Here is a 15,401-nt window from a genome sequence, read left to right as displayed (position 1 = left end):
AAAAACGAGGAGGTTGATAAACAACTTGCCAAGTTAAGGGAACAGTCGGAGGAATTCCAATATAAATTAGATGATCTAGAGAATCGAGGGCGCAGACACAATCTAAGATTTAGAGGAGTCCCTGAAAATGGCGACCGAGAAGCAGTCCCGGAGGTGGTGCGTTCCATATGTGCCCAGTTGATGGGAGAAGACTTTGACTCCACTGCAATGGGCATCGACAGGGCTCATAGAGCGCTGGGGAAAGCGCGAGATAATAAACCCCGGGACATAGTAGTGCGTTTCTCCTCATATAACTGCAAGGACCAGATATGGCAGAAAGCTAGAAAGAATCCCGATGTGGAATTCGCGCAGAGCTATGAGACCGGTAATAGAGATTTTGAAGAGAGAGAAGATTCTCTACAGGTGGACATTCCCGTTTGCACTTTGTTTTGAGCTTAAAGGTGCACAGCACAGATGTCGAGGAGTGGGAGAGGCCTGGAAAGTCTTGTACGATGCTGGATTGGCTTCTACAGCTACCCTGCCAGTGGAAGTGGCATCCTCCACAAAAGCAAGGCTTCAGAGGTGGAAGAGGGTAGAGAAAGCACCCAGGAAGCTCAAGACTTGAGCAACAGAGGTGAGATCAAGGAACCTGTGCGTGGAACCAGAAGCTGAGGGACCTCGAGAGGAGGTGATGAGAAGAGAGACATTTGGGGGAGAGGTGAAAAATAAAGGATGGTACAAGTTAAATATTGATATGTTTGAGAATGCATGAGGGAGGGGGAGGGGGCGGGAGGGGGGATCGCAGGGAGTGTTTAGTTGTGTTGTGTTAAGCTCCTGTTTAAAAGTGGGTATGTTTGGCCGGTGGGGTTGCTTCCTTGTAACTCCCAATTGGTGCCATATGGGACCAGTTGGTGGATATTGGATTGTGGGTCAGGGAGGGTATGGGAGGGGGGTGGGAGGGAGTTGTGGGGGGAGAGGTAAGGGACTGAGAAGAACCAGAAAGTTCAGGAGGCAAGCGGGTTGGAAGAGGGGGGGTGTAAGGCAGGATAGGCGTCCTCCATCTGCAGTGGGGTGCACTTACAGAATAATCAATGGCGGGATTTAAATTGGTTACTTATAACATTAAGGGGCTGAACTCCCCTTACAAGAGGCATGCGCTGTTTCGTGAACTGCAGTTGATGAAACCTCAAATGGTCTTTTTGCAAGAAACACACCTAATGCAAAAACATGAAGGCCTGTTGTCCTCCAAACAGTACCCGCTGGTGGTGTGTGCCTCTGATGTAAAGGGGGCTAAAAAACGGGGGGTGGCGGTGCTATTTCATAAAGATGTGCAGGTGCAGATTGTACGTTCTAGAAAGGACAGGGAAGGAAGATTTCTCTTACTGCAAGTTGTGCTGGAGCAGGAGGAGTATACCTTGGCAAGTGTATATGCACCAAATGAGAGGCAGGAGGAATATTTCCTCCGTCTCCGAAAAGAGATGCAGGGCTTTGCCAAGGGTAAGGTAATAATGGCGGGAGACTTTAACGCCACCATGCAGCCTGGATTAGATCGTTCTACTCCTCCTGCCCCGCTGGATTGTAAAATCTCACAGGCCTTAAAAGATAGTGTGGAGGAGCTGGGCCTGTATGATGCTTGGAGACTGGCACACCCCAGGGGGAGAGATTACACATTTTATTCCCAGGTCCATCTGTCCTACTCTAGGCTTGACTACATCTTTTTGGACAAGGCGCTGTCTGGGGGGGGGGGGGAGAGTCCTCTATAGGGCACATTAGCATATCTGACCATGCCCCGACCTGGTCTACTCTCCCGTCCCTAAGAGAGGAACCGAGAGAAAAAAGATGGACGCTTAATAACATTTTGCTACAGGACCCGGACTTAGTAGCTGGGTTTCGTCCAGTTCTGAAAGAATACTTTGATATGAACTTAGACTCGGGACCCTCTCTGGGAACGGTGTGGGACGCCTTTAAGGCGGTCTCGAGAGGCTATTTTATACAGGGAGCAAGTCGGAGGGCGAGGGCACACAAAGCTCGATTAGCCCAATGTATGGACAAACTTGGGGCATTGGAGACTAAGTATAAGGCCACAGGTTCTTGGTCGGACCTGCGGAGACTGCAGGCGGTTAGACTGGAGCTTAGCTCGTTGCATGAAGACAGCTTGCAATTTGCGCATGCAAGGATGAAGCAGGTTTGTTATGAACACACTAATAAACCTGGTAGGCTACTAGCAGTCAAGTTAAGACAATTGAGATCCTCTCGTCACATTTTGAGAACCCGAGATGGCAAGGGGCAGGTGGTGCACAGCTCAGCAAAGATCAGACAGTGCTTTGCCCAATACTACGAGAACCTATACAGGGAGGACGCCACTGTGCAGACTGAGAAAATTGACGCCTATCTGGGAGCTAGGGGGCTGGCGGTTTTGACCGAACCACAGAGGGCGGAGCTTGAATGTCCGGTGCGGGTGGATGAGGTTATTGGGGCTATTAAAACTTTACCCACAGGGAAGGTGCCTGGCTTGGATGGATTCACCAACGAATTTTTTAAGGTATACGCGGTAGAGCTGGCCCCCTATCTGACAATGATTGTTAACTCAGTGAGAGAGGGTGTGCCCCTACCTAAGACTATGATGGAGGCGTGGGTGGCTGTAATTCCTAAGCCAGGTAAAGATGTTACGTTGTGTGCCTCATATCGGCCCATCTCCATATTAAATGCTGATGTGAAAATTTTAGCCAAGGTCCTGGCAAACCGATTGGGGGATGTGCTTCCTGGTCTGATCCACCCGGATCAAGTAGGGTTTGTAGCCAAAAGACAGGCAGCGGACAATATAAGGAGAACAGTGGACCTTCTTTATGCAGCCCAGATGAAGGATAGACCAATAGTACTGCTTGGATTAGATGCAGAAAAGGCATTTGATAGGGTCCACTGGGGGTACTTGGACAAGGTCCTACACAGAGTAGGGATAGGACAGTTTTACAGAACGTGGATTAGGGCCTTGTATTCTGAACCACAAGCATGTGTGCGCATCAATGGAGGGAACTCCGAATCATTTCGGCTGGGTCGAGGAACCAGGCAGGGCTGCCCACTATCCCCCCTCTTGTTTGCTCTGGCAATGGAACCATTGGCGGATGCCATTCGAGCTAGTGAAAACATTGCTGGAGTACAGGTGGGAGGGAGGGAATATAAAATTGCCTTATTTGCAGACGATGTTCTCTTGACCTTAACCAAGCCATTAATTTCCTTGCCTAATTTAATGCAGGTGATAGAGGAGTATGCGACAATATCTGGGTACAAGCTGAACGCCAACAAGTCCACAGGATTGGCTGTGGGGGTTCCTTCTAGAGTGATGGACACCTTGAAGGCGTCTTTTGTCTTTAAATGGGAGGCTAGAGCGTTAGGATACTTAGGAGTGCAGCTGCCTGGTAACCTGTCAGAGTTGTTCACCAGTAATTATCCGCCACTTAAGCGAGCTGTACAGAGGGACCTGGACGGATGGATGTCTATGGGACTGTCCTGGTTCGGGCGGATTGCTGCAGTAAAAATGAATATTTTGCCTAGACTTCTTTATCTGTTCCAGGTCCTACCCATGCAATTGTCCAGATCATTTTTATCAGGTCTACAGGAGGCGATTAATCGCTTTATCTGGAATCAGAAGAGGCCACGCTTGCCCAGGGCCCTGCTATATAAGTGTAAGCGGTTGGGAGGGCTGGGGGTACCCAACTTGTTCTGGTACTACGGTGCAGCTCAGGCCAGGGCGGCAGTAGCCTGGTTTAAAAGGGAGGATCACCACGTATGGGTTGACATTGAGCAAGCGTTGGTGGGTTCTCGGAGACTGGGACAGTTAATATGGGTTGGGGGTAGGTACAGAGGGCAAGTAGACAGATTTCCGCCCACAGTGAAGGCTACTTTCCACTATTGGGACCTTATGTTTTCAGACAAGCAACCACTGGTTTCGGGTTTGGCTCCGATAGTGGACAACCCTTTGTTTGAACCAGGGATAGGGAGTGTCACTTTTCGCAGATGGGCGGAGTCCGGATTAGACTCATTGGGGCAGCTGCATGTGGGAGAGACTATTGTGCCCTTTGAGACACTGATGAACGACTATGGGCTTGGGCAGGGGGATCGATATGCCTACCTGCAGCTGGTGCACTTTTTGAAGAGCCCTGCATATGTAGAATGTTTGAGGTGAGAAGTCCACCAGCTGGAGGAGATGTGTGTAGAGGACAAGGGCACGCAGGGTATGATAACTAGACTGTATGCCTATCAAGGGACCAGAGCTAAACCGTCCTTCCTACATAGGCAGAGATGGGAGCAGGAGCTGCAGTTTACATTGCCGGAGTCTGGTTGGGTGGCCCTGGAAAAGCAGATTTTGAGGTCATCACTGGCAGTAGCCACGCAGGAAAACGCCATAAAGGTTTTTTACCGGTGGTACCTGACACCGGTCCGATTAAATCATATGTTTGCTCAGGTATCAAAATTTTGTTGGAGGAAATGCGGGGGGTTGGGGACCGCAGGTCATATATGGTGGCTATGTCCCAAGGCACAGGCCTACTGGAGGGGGGTGAGTTCACGACTCCAGGCGTGGCTAGGTCGGTCTGTGCAGTGGCATCCTTTGGTTTTCCTTCTTGGATCTAGGCCGGCAGGGCTAACGTCTGACCAGTGGATGCTGACAAGGTGTGCTCTACATGCGGCCCGAATAAATTTAGCGCAAAGTTGGAAATCCCCGCTGGTGCCCTCAATGCGAAGATGGATTACCAATGTAAGATATATGTGTGAGATGGAAAGACTGACTGCCGTGAAACGGAAAACCGTGTATAAATGGAACAGAGTTTGGGATCCCTTTTTACAAAGGTGCTCTGGTTGAGACATGTGTTGGTTGTTAGATGGGGGGTAGTAGGGAATAGATGGGGGGGGGGGGAGGGGGGGGGGAGTGATGGTGGGAAGGGGGGGTTAAAAGCACAAAAACTGGATAAAAATTGAAGTATAATAAGTTTCTTGTTCTAGCATTGATATTATGTTGGTACCTTTTGGGTGCTACAGCTATGTACATTGATTGTTCTAGATTATATGGTTCTGTATTGTGGTACATATGCACTGTATTATTTATCGATGCCTAATAAAGACTTCTTTAAATTAAAAAAAAAAAAAAAAAGTAGTCAATCCTTGAAAAACTCTCATGCGGAGGAGAGTAAAAAGTAAAGTCTTTCTCTGTGGGATGAAAAAGACGCCGGGGGTCCACCAATCCCAGAGAGGTCTTAAGATCCCGGACCTATCCAATGATTTCAACAGCCTGGGAAGACATGTGGATTTCCTATCCAGGATAACATCCTGCACTTGATTAAAGTCACCACTCTAATATTGCTGGCTCCAAAGGAAACAATCTCAGTAATTATATTATGAAAAAACGAGGGAGAGTCAGAATTCGGTGCATACAAGGTCCCTACTAACCAATTAGAATCGTGCAGTTTTAAGCTCACTAATATCCATCTCCCCTCAGTATCGGAGCACTGTTTTATAATGGAAAGTGGAAGGGAGGTGCGAGCAAGAATTGCAACTCCATTCTTTTTATGCACCGCAGAGGAGGCAGCAACAAGAGAATAGAACTGGTCTTGGAATCCCGCCACATCAGATGCAAGAAGATGCGTCTCCTGAACTAGAATAATATCAACCTGCAGCCCTCTAAAATACATCAAAACCTTCTTACGTTTTATAGGATTATTTAAACCTTGTACATTAACAGAGACTATTTTCATCTAAAGACAATATAAGTACAGGTTAGGTTCATAGGAACCAATCATGGAAAATGGCATCACAGGCATGGAATATCGTTGGAAAACTGCGAAGGAGACTATGCAAAAAGAAGAGAGACCAGAAGAGGTACCTAGGAGAGAAATAAAACCCTGGAAACTGCAAACCCCTCCACAGAGAAAGCAGGAACTGCACTGCCACAAAACCAGAGACCTTCAGAGTAGCAGACTGCCAGAAATGACAAGAACCCTCAGAGAGTATCAGTGAGCCGGCAGACTGCAGTGTGAGAGAACAACAGGAGCAGTAACAGGAGGAGTGATACCCCCGGTAGTACAGGCATCTGGAGAAAACGACTGCCAACAAAACGTAATGCCCCCCTGGGACCAAAGCTGCAAGAGAGAAAGTCCGTTGTGATATGCAGAATTTTTAATCTATTCAATTCAAGAATCTTCCTTAACATACAGTGCTATAACTCCACCAATTTAATCCGCCCTATCACTGCAATATAATTTGAACTCTGGTATGACATTATCCCATTTGTTGTTTCTCCCCTGCTGATCCAATTCCTTGAAAAGTTTTGTTCTCTTCACAAATTCTGTTGCTTCCATCCCTTTTGGCACCGATAGATTTTCACCCACTCCTTCTACTTGTCAAAAGGATTCTGGAGGTTTTCTTTCATATTTTAATACCCTTTGTGAACTGGGATCTGTTGATGCCATTAAGTAAACCTGGAGGACTATGGAAAAAGAAGCCAGCAGATCAATATAACATCAGAAAGATTTTATTGAAGATACCGCATGTAAACAAATTGCCCGACACAGGCCGTGTTTCGCCCACCAAGGGTTGCGTCAGGGGCTACAGTAAACAAACACCATCTAGCAGGTGAGGGGGGGAGAGAGCTGGGGGAGGCCCCAGAGAAGAGCAGGTCGGAGAAGGAGAGGGAGGAGAGAAAACAGGTAATGGAGATCTGGTGTCAGAGGAGGAGGACAGTGACTCTTCAGAGGAGGAAGATTTCACGGACTATTTCAGGATCCAGAGGACCCGACCAGTGGCCTGATTAAAAGGGTGAGGAAGATAAAAAGTACAGAAAAGGAGGTGGTGGAGTTGGGGAAGCAGGTTAAGGTGGCAAAAGCCCTGTGCAAACTAGCCTCAGTGGAGCACCACAAGACCTATACAAAGGAGGTAACCCGTTTACTTAAGCTTCTTCAAAAGAAAGAACATTTGCTGGAGGTGTTACTGGAAATGTTACAGTTCCAAAATGATGTTTAAGAATAGAGGGGATCGCTCAGAGCATGTGGTCGCAACATGTGCTGTATTTATATTTTGATTCTATTCTGTTTTATTATTCCCCAATAAATACACTAAATTTGAATTAATTACATTAACCTGCATTGTACGTTTAGGAACATGTGCTTAAAGCATTTGGAGCTTGCACATGTGAGGACATGTGCTTTTCACCAATATAAAGGCCAGATAGTTAACTTTAAAAAGAAAATGTTTATTTCTAATACAGGCAAGATAACAAATTTACAATAGAGAGGCAATTTTAGACAGGATCTTTTACCAATGGAAGTATGCTACAAAATAACAGGTTTGATTGTAAATGAAGCTGGATAACTCACATTGATGGAGGCTGCTATGGAGAGTGATGCAGGAGATCCTTGCTGGAACAGGAAGTTTCTTTGTAGATTTGCTGTCTGATGGAGCTTGAAGCCGTTTCTTTCAGGTGGATGTGATGTCCAGCTTGAGAAGTCAGGATTCCAGGAGATTCTAGCTTGCTTTTAGATTTAATCACTTCAGGGCAGCGGCAACTAGGACAGGAGCATCAGGAACAGCCAGGAAGAACTCTCCTTCTAAAGAAAGAGCCCCTGCTTTTAAAGTGTCTGAACTGGGCATTTATCGTCAGGTGGTTGCCCTTGGTCCAATTAGAAAGCTCCTGGGTAGCTGAATTCTGGGCATCTGGCTTTGAGATGGAGCATGGCAACAGGTCACATTCTCAATGACATCACAAGACTTCCTGCCTGGACATCTGCTAGTCCATTGTCTGAGAGTGATTGAGCTTAGATGGGCTTAGGACATGGAAATAGCTTCTCACCTGTGTGGATTCTCTGATGTATGGTCAGTGTTCCCTTTTTACTAAAGCTTTTACCACACTCAGTACATGTAAATGGCTTTTCTCCTGTGTGGATTCTCTGGTGTATGGTCAGTGTTTCCTTCGCAATAAAGCTTTTACCACACTCAGTACATGTAAATGGCTTCTCACCTGTGTGGATTCTCTGATGTATGGTCAGTGTTTGCTTTTTACTAAAGCTTTTACCACAGTCAGTACATGTAAACGGCTTCTCACCTGTGTGGATTCTCTGATGTATGGTCAGTGTTTGCTTTTTAAGAAAGCTTTTACCACACTCAGTACATGTAAATGGCTTTTCTCCTGTGTGGATTCTCTGGTGTATGGTCAGTGTTTTCTTCATAGTAAAGCTTTTATAACACTCACTACATGTGAACGGCTTTTCTCCTGTGTGGATTCTCTGGTGTGTGGTCAGTTTTTTCTTCTCAGTAAAGCTTTTACCACACTCAGTACATGTAAACGGCTTCTCACCTGTGTGGATTCTCTGGTGTCTGATTAGTTTTCTCTTCGTACTTAAGCTTTTACCACACTCACTACATGGAAATCGCTCAATGCTGTGGATTCTCTTGTGTGATGTGAGGTGTTCTTTCTGACTGAAGCTTTTACCACAGTCAGTACATGTAAATGGCTTCTCTCCTGTATGGATTTTCTGGTGTCTGATCAGTTTTCCCTTTTTACTAAAGCTTTTACCACACTCAGTACATTTAAACGGATTCTCACCTGTGTGGATTCTATGGTGTATGGTCAGTGTTTCCTTCGCAATAAAGCTTTTACCACACTCAGTACATGTAAATGGCTTCCCACCTGTGTGGATTCTCTGGTGTCTGGTCAGTCTTTTCTTCTCAGTAAAGCTTTTACCACACTCAGTACATGTAAACGGCTTCTCACCTGTGTGGAGTCTCTGGTGTCTGGTCAGTTTTTTCTTCTCAGTAAAGCTTTTACCACACTCAGTACATGTAAACGGCTTCTCACCTGTGTGGATTCTATGGTGTATGGTCAGTGTTTTCTTCATAGTAAAGCTTTTATAACACTCACTACATGTGAACGGCTTTTCTCCTGTGTGGATTCTCTGGTGTGTGGTCAGTTTTTTCTTCTCAGTAAAGCTTTTACCACACTCAGTACATGTAAACGGCTTCTCACCTGTGTGGATTCTCTGGTGTCTGATTAGTTTTCTCTTCGTACTTAAGCTTTTACCACACTCACTACATGGAAATCGCTCAATGCTGTGGATTCTCTTGTGTGATGTGAGGTGTTCTTTCTGACTGAAGCTTTTACCACAGTCAGTACATGTAAATGGCTTCTCTCCTGTATGGATTTTCTGGTGTCTGATCAGTTTTCCCTTTTTACTAAAGCTTTTACCACACTCAGTACATTTAAACGGATTCTCACCTGTGTGGATTCTATGGTGTATGGTCAGTGTTTCCTTCGCAATAAAGCTTTTACCACACTCAGTACATGTAAATGGCTTCCCACCTGTGTGGATTCTCTGGTGTCTGGTCAGTCTTTTCTTCTCAGTAAAGCTTTTACCACACTCAGTACATGTAAACGGCTTCTCACCTGTGTGGATTCTCTGATGTATGGTCAGTTTTTTCTTCTCAGTAAAGCTTTTACCACACTCAGTACATGTAAATGGCTTCTCACCTGTGTGGATTCTCTGATGTATGGTCAGTCTTTTCTTCTCAGTAAAGCTTTTACCACACTCAGTACATGTAAATGGCTTCTCTCCTGTGTGGATTCTCTGGTGTATGGTCAGTTTACTCTTCTCAGTAAAGCTTTTACCACACTCACTACATGTAAACAGATTCTCACCTGTGTGGATTCTCTGGTGTATGGTCAGTGTTCTCTTCTCAGTAAAGCTTTTACCACACTCACTACATGTGAACGGCTTTTCTTTCATATTTTAATACCCTTTGTGAACTGGGATCTGTTGATGCCATTAAGTAAACCTGGAGGACTATGGAAAAAGAAGCCAGCAGATCAATATAACATCAGAAAGATTTTATTGAAGATACCGCATGTAAACAAATTGCCCGACACAGGCCGTGTTTCGTCCACCAAAGGTTGCGTCAGGGGCTACAATAAACAAACAGATTGAATTACTGTTTACTGTAGCCCCTGATGCAACCCTTGGTGGGCGAAACACGGCCTGTGTCGGGCAATTTGTTTACATGCGGTATCTTCAATAAAATCTTTCTGATGTTATATTGATCTGCTAGCTCCTTCCCCCAAGGATGAGGAGGGTCCCTGGGCCGTGTTCTCCAGGACAGGCCATGGGGCCCCCTGGAATCAGGGACCAGAAGGCCAGGAGAAGTGGTTCCCTCAATGGCAGGGCTTCAGAGAGGAGGGAAAGGAGCCCTGTGGATCGAAGAGCGCAGGCTTCCACGGGAGGAACCCAGACCGGTACCCCCCTCACAGTGGCACGCCATCTAGCAGGTGAGGGGGGGGAGAGAGCTGGGAGAGGCCCCAGAGAAGAGCAGGTCAGAGAAGGAGAGGGAGGAGAGAGAAGAGGTCATGGAGATCTGCCGGGAGGCCCTACCGGTGTCAGAGGAGGAGGACAGTGACTCTTCAGAGGAGGAAGATTTCACAGACTATTTCAGGATCCAGAGGACCCGACCAGTGGCCTGATTAAAAGGGTGAGGAAGATAAAAAGTACAGAAAAGGAGGTGGTGGAGTTGGGGAAGCAGGTTAAGATGGCAAAAGCCCTGTGCAAACTAGCCCCAGTGGAGCACCACAAGACCTATACAAAGGAGGTAACCCATTTACTTAAGCTTCTTCAAAAGAAAGAACATTTGCTGGAGGTGTTACTGGAAATGTTACAGTTCCAAAATGATGTTTAAGGGGATCGCGCAGAGCATGTGGTCGCAACATGTGCTGTATTTATATTTTGATTCTATTCTGTTTTATTATTCCCCAATTACCTATAAGGTAAGGAAAAGGGGAAGTAAATACACTAAATTTGAATTAATTACATTAACCTGCATTGTACGTTTAGGAACATGTGCTTAAAGCATTTGGAGCTTGCACATGTGAGGACATGTGCTTTTCACCAATATAAAGGCCAGATAGTTAACTTTAAAAAGAAAATGTTTATTTCTAATACAGGCAAGATAACAAATTTACAATAGAGAGGCAATTTTAGACAGGATCTTTTACCAATGGAAGTATGCTACAAAATAACAGGTTTGATTGTAAATGAAGCTGGATAACTCACATTGATGGAGGCTGCTATGGAGAGTGATGCAGGAGATCCTTGCTGGAACAGGAAGTTTCTTTGTAGATTTGCTGTCTGATGGAGCTTGAAGCCGTTTCTTTCAGGTGGATGTGATGTCCAGCTTGAGAAGTCAGGATTCCAGGAGATTCTAGCTTGCTTTTAGATTTAATCACTTCAGGGCAGCGGCGACTAGGACAGGAGCATCAGGAACAGCCAGGAAGAACTCTCCTTCTAAAGAAAGAGCCCCTGCTTTTAAAGTGTCTGAACTGGGCATTTATCGTCAGGTGGTTGCCCTTGGTCCAATTAGAAAGCTCCTGGGTAGCTGAATTCTGGGCATCTGGCTTTGAGATGGAGCATGGCAACAGGTCAAATGCTCAATGACATCACAAGACTTCCTGCCTGGACATCTGCTAGTCCATTGTCTGAGAGTGATTGAGCTTAGATGGGCTTAGGACATGGAAATAGCTTCTCACCTGTGTGGATTCTCTGGTGTATGGTCAGTGTTCCCTTTTTACTAAAGCTTTTACCACATTGATTACATATAAATGGCTTCTCTCCTGTATGGATTTTCTGATGTGTGGTCAGTTTTTCCTTTTTACGAAAGCTTTTATCACACTCACTACATTTATATGGCTTTTCTACTGTGTGAATTCTCTGATGTTTGGTCAGTGTTTGCTTCTCAGTAAAGCTTTTACCACACTCACTATATGTAAACGGCTTCTCTCCTGTGTGGATTCTCTGGTGTCTGGTCAGTCTTTTCTTCTCAGTAAAGCTTTTACCACACACAGTACATGTAAACGGCTTCTCACCTGTGTGGATTCTCTGGTGTATGGTCAGTGTTTGCTTTTTACTAAAGCTTTTACCACAGTCAGTACATGGAAACAGCTTCTCACCTGTGTGCATTCTCTGGTGTATGGTCAGTGTTTCCTTCGTAATAAAGCTTTTACCACACTCAGTACATATAAATGGCTTCTCTCCTGTATGGATTTTCTGATGTGTGGTCAGTTTTTCCTTTTTACGAAAGCTTTTATCACACTCACTACATTTATATGGCTTTTCTACTGTGTGAATTCTCTGATGTATGGTCAGTGTTTTCTTCTCAGTAAAGCTTTTACCACACTCACTACATGTGAACGGCTTCTCACCTGTGTGCATTCTCTGGTGTTTGGTCAGTGTTCTCTTCATAGTAAAGCTTTTACCACACTCACTACATGTAAACAGATTCACCCCTGTGTGCATTCTCTGGTGTTTGGTCAGTGTTCTCTTCTCAGTAAAGCTTTTACCACACTCACTACATGTGAACGGCTTCTCTCCTGTGTGCATTCTCTGGTGTTTGGTCAGTGTTTGCTTCTCAGTAAAGCTTTTATAACACTCAGTACATGTAAACGGCTTCTCACCTGTATGGATTCTCTGGTGTATGGTCAGTGTTTGCTTCACAGTAAAGCTTTTATAACACTCACTACATGTGAACGGCTTCTCTCCTGTGTGAAATCTCTGGTGTCTGGTCAGTCTTTTCTTCTCAGTAAAGCTTTTACCACACTCAGTACATGTAAATGGCTTCTCTCCTGTGTGGAATCTCTGGTGTATGGTCAGTTTACTCTTCTCAGTAAAGCTTTTACCACACTCACTACATGTAAACAGATTCTCACCTGTGTGGATTCTCTGGTGTATGGTCAGTGTTCTCTTCTCAGTAAAGCTTTTACCACACTCACTACATGTGAACGGCTTCTCTCCTGTGTGCATTCTCTGGTGTTTGGTCAGTGTTTGCTTCTCAGTAAAGCTTTTACCACACTCACTACATGTAAACAGATTCTCACCTGTGTGGATTCTCTGGTGTATGGTCAGTGTTTTCTTCTCAGTAAAGCTTTTACCACACTCACTACATGTAAATGGATTCTCTCCTGTGTGGATTCTCTGGTGTTTGGTCAGTGTTTTCTTCTCAGTAAAGCTTTTACCACACTCAGTACATGTAAACGGCTTCTCACCTGTGTGGATTCTATGGTGTACAGTCAATTTTCCCTTTGTATTAAAGCTTTTACCACACTCAGTACATGTAAATGGCTTCTCACCTGTGTGGATTCTCTGATGTATGGTCAGTGTTTGCTTTTTACTAAAGCTTTTACCACAGTCAGTGCATGTAAATGGCTTCCCACCTGTGTGGATTCTCTGATGTATGGTCAGTATTTGCTTTTTACTAAAGCTTTTACCACAGTCAGTACATGTAAATGGCTTCCCACCTGTGTGGAGTCTCTGGTGTCTGGTCAGTCTTTTCTTCTCAGTAAAGCTTTTACCACACTCAGTACATGTAAACGGCTCCTCATCTATGTGGATTCTCTGGTGTATGGTCAGTGTTTGCTTTTTACTAAAGCTTTTACCACAGTCAGTACATGTAAATGGCTTCCCACCTGTGTGGAGTCTCTGGTGTCTGGTCAGTCTTTTCTTCTCAGTAAAGCTTTTATCACACTCAGTACATGTAAACGGCTTCTCACCTGTGTGGATTCTCTGATGTATGGTCAGTGTTCCCTTCCTACTTAAGATTTTACCACACTCATTACATGGAAATCGCTCAATGCTGTGGATTCTCTTGTGTTTTGTGAGGTGTTCTTTTTGACTGAAGCTTTTATTACAGTCAGTACAAGTAAATGGGTTCATTCCAGTGTCAGTTTTTGGGTGGTCTCGGAGACTGTCTGTAGTGAAGCTTTTACTGCACATAGTAGAGGTAAATGGTTTCACTACTGAATTAAGCCTCTTGGGCATTGTGAGGTTTCCTTTCCAACAAGCACTTATACCACTGTCAGCAGAAGTATATAATCTCTCATTTTTCTTGATTTCCTGGTATTTTGAGAGTGTTGCCTTCCTGCAAAATCTTTCTTCAGATTTAGTAGAAGTGTCCGGTTCCCCAGCAGTTTGAGCTTTTTGGTGATCTATGACTGCTTCCTCTTGACTAAAGCTTTTCTGACATTCAGCACTTGAAACTGATCTTTGTCCTTGGTGGAAATTTTCTTCCTTGTTGGAGCTTTTCTCACATCCAGGACATGAAGATATTCTCTCATCAGTGATGTTTTTCTTATATTTTATAATGTCTGCTTTGTTCGTAAAGCTTTTCCCATATTCTGTAAATGTACACATTGTAGTTTCTTTATTAGTTTTCTTGTGTTGCATTAGCTTTTTCTTCCTATTGAAACCTTTCCCACATTCAGAACCTGTAAAATGTTTCTCTTTTAGGACTGTTTTCTGTTGTCCTTCTAGTTCTCTCTTTAGACTGACATTTCCCCCATTGTCCGTACATGTAGATGGTCTCTCTTCAGTATCAGATCTAAGAAGTGATTTTAGAACAAAATAATTGCTGAGGAATATCTGACAAATATCACAGGAACAGCTTTGATCTCTCATCTGGTTTCTCTCCTCTTCCCCTGCCTGTTTGAGATTACTGATACTGTTTTCACACAGAGCTGAGCCTCCTGGTGAAGGTTTTTGTTTATTTTGATTCTTTTCCTTTTCTCCCCAGTCAGAACTGGAAGAAGTTTTCTCTTTGTCTCTTTCTGATAACATCTTTTCCCCTTCAGGCTTCTCACTGAGCTTCCAGTTATGTGTCTCTGTATTACTGTTTTTAGGGTCCTCTTTTTCTTAAAAGTAAAAAAAAAGAGCATTGTGTATTATTTTAGGAAAAGACATAAAAACAATCTTACAATCCAAACGTATCACAGGCACAAAACAGCAATGATGAGCCAGTAATTATTACATTGTAAAATGGACAAACAATCCACCTAAAGCCGCCTAGATAAACTTTTTTTTATATATTTTTAAGGGAGGGGTTTGTGGGGTGCTATGTGTTTTTTATTCTTAGTTATTTGTGTTTATCTTTAGGGGGTTTGTTTGTCCATTTTACAATTTTACCCCTGAATGCCGAAACATCTTGGGCTGACGAACTAATAGAAAAAGTACTTTGGACTTAGATTTTCCACTACTTATAAGGCTGTTTTGATTCCTTAAAGGATTTTAAGAAATAATTACCGGCTTCTCATTGCTGGTTTGTTATTGTAAGAGAAGAACAATTTAACAAGTTTAAGGGTCATAGGGTTGCCATGTGGAAATCAGCACTACCGTCCGGCATACACAAAGTTTGCCGTGTGCCATTTTCCATGTCAGAAAACATTTTTCTACTTTGTAGCGTGGGTTCATGGTGTAGGTGCGTCTGGCGGTAATTGCGCACTGAGCGATTACCGCTGCATTAAAATGTGAACCTGCTCAGGCATTAAATGGCTGCAAAAAACAGATAGGCAACCGATCCACAAAATCCAACATGGAAACAAACACAGCAGATCAGTCAATGATATGGTT

The 15,401-nt window shown here is 44.3% G+C and overlaps 1 pseudogene; it reads right to left on the bottom strand.

Moving 5' to 3' along the window:
* The window catches only part of LOC115460732, an 87,254-nt pseudogene extending 73,220 nt beyond the window's left edge, over positions 1-14,034 (bottom strand).
* Between the last annotated feature and the right edge of the window lie 1,367 nt (positions 14,035-15,401).

The sequence above is a fragment of the Microcaecilia unicolor genome, chromosome 1, assembly GCF_901765095.1.
Source record: "Microcaecilia unicolor chromosome 1, aMicUni1.1, whole genome shotgun sequence".
Classification (NCBI taxonomy): Eukaryota; Metazoa; Chordata; class Amphibia; order Gymnophiona; family Siphonopidae; genus Microcaecilia; species Microcaecilia unicolor.
Note: the sequence above shows the minus strand (reverse complement) of the source record. Positions and strands in the feature narration are given on the sequence as shown.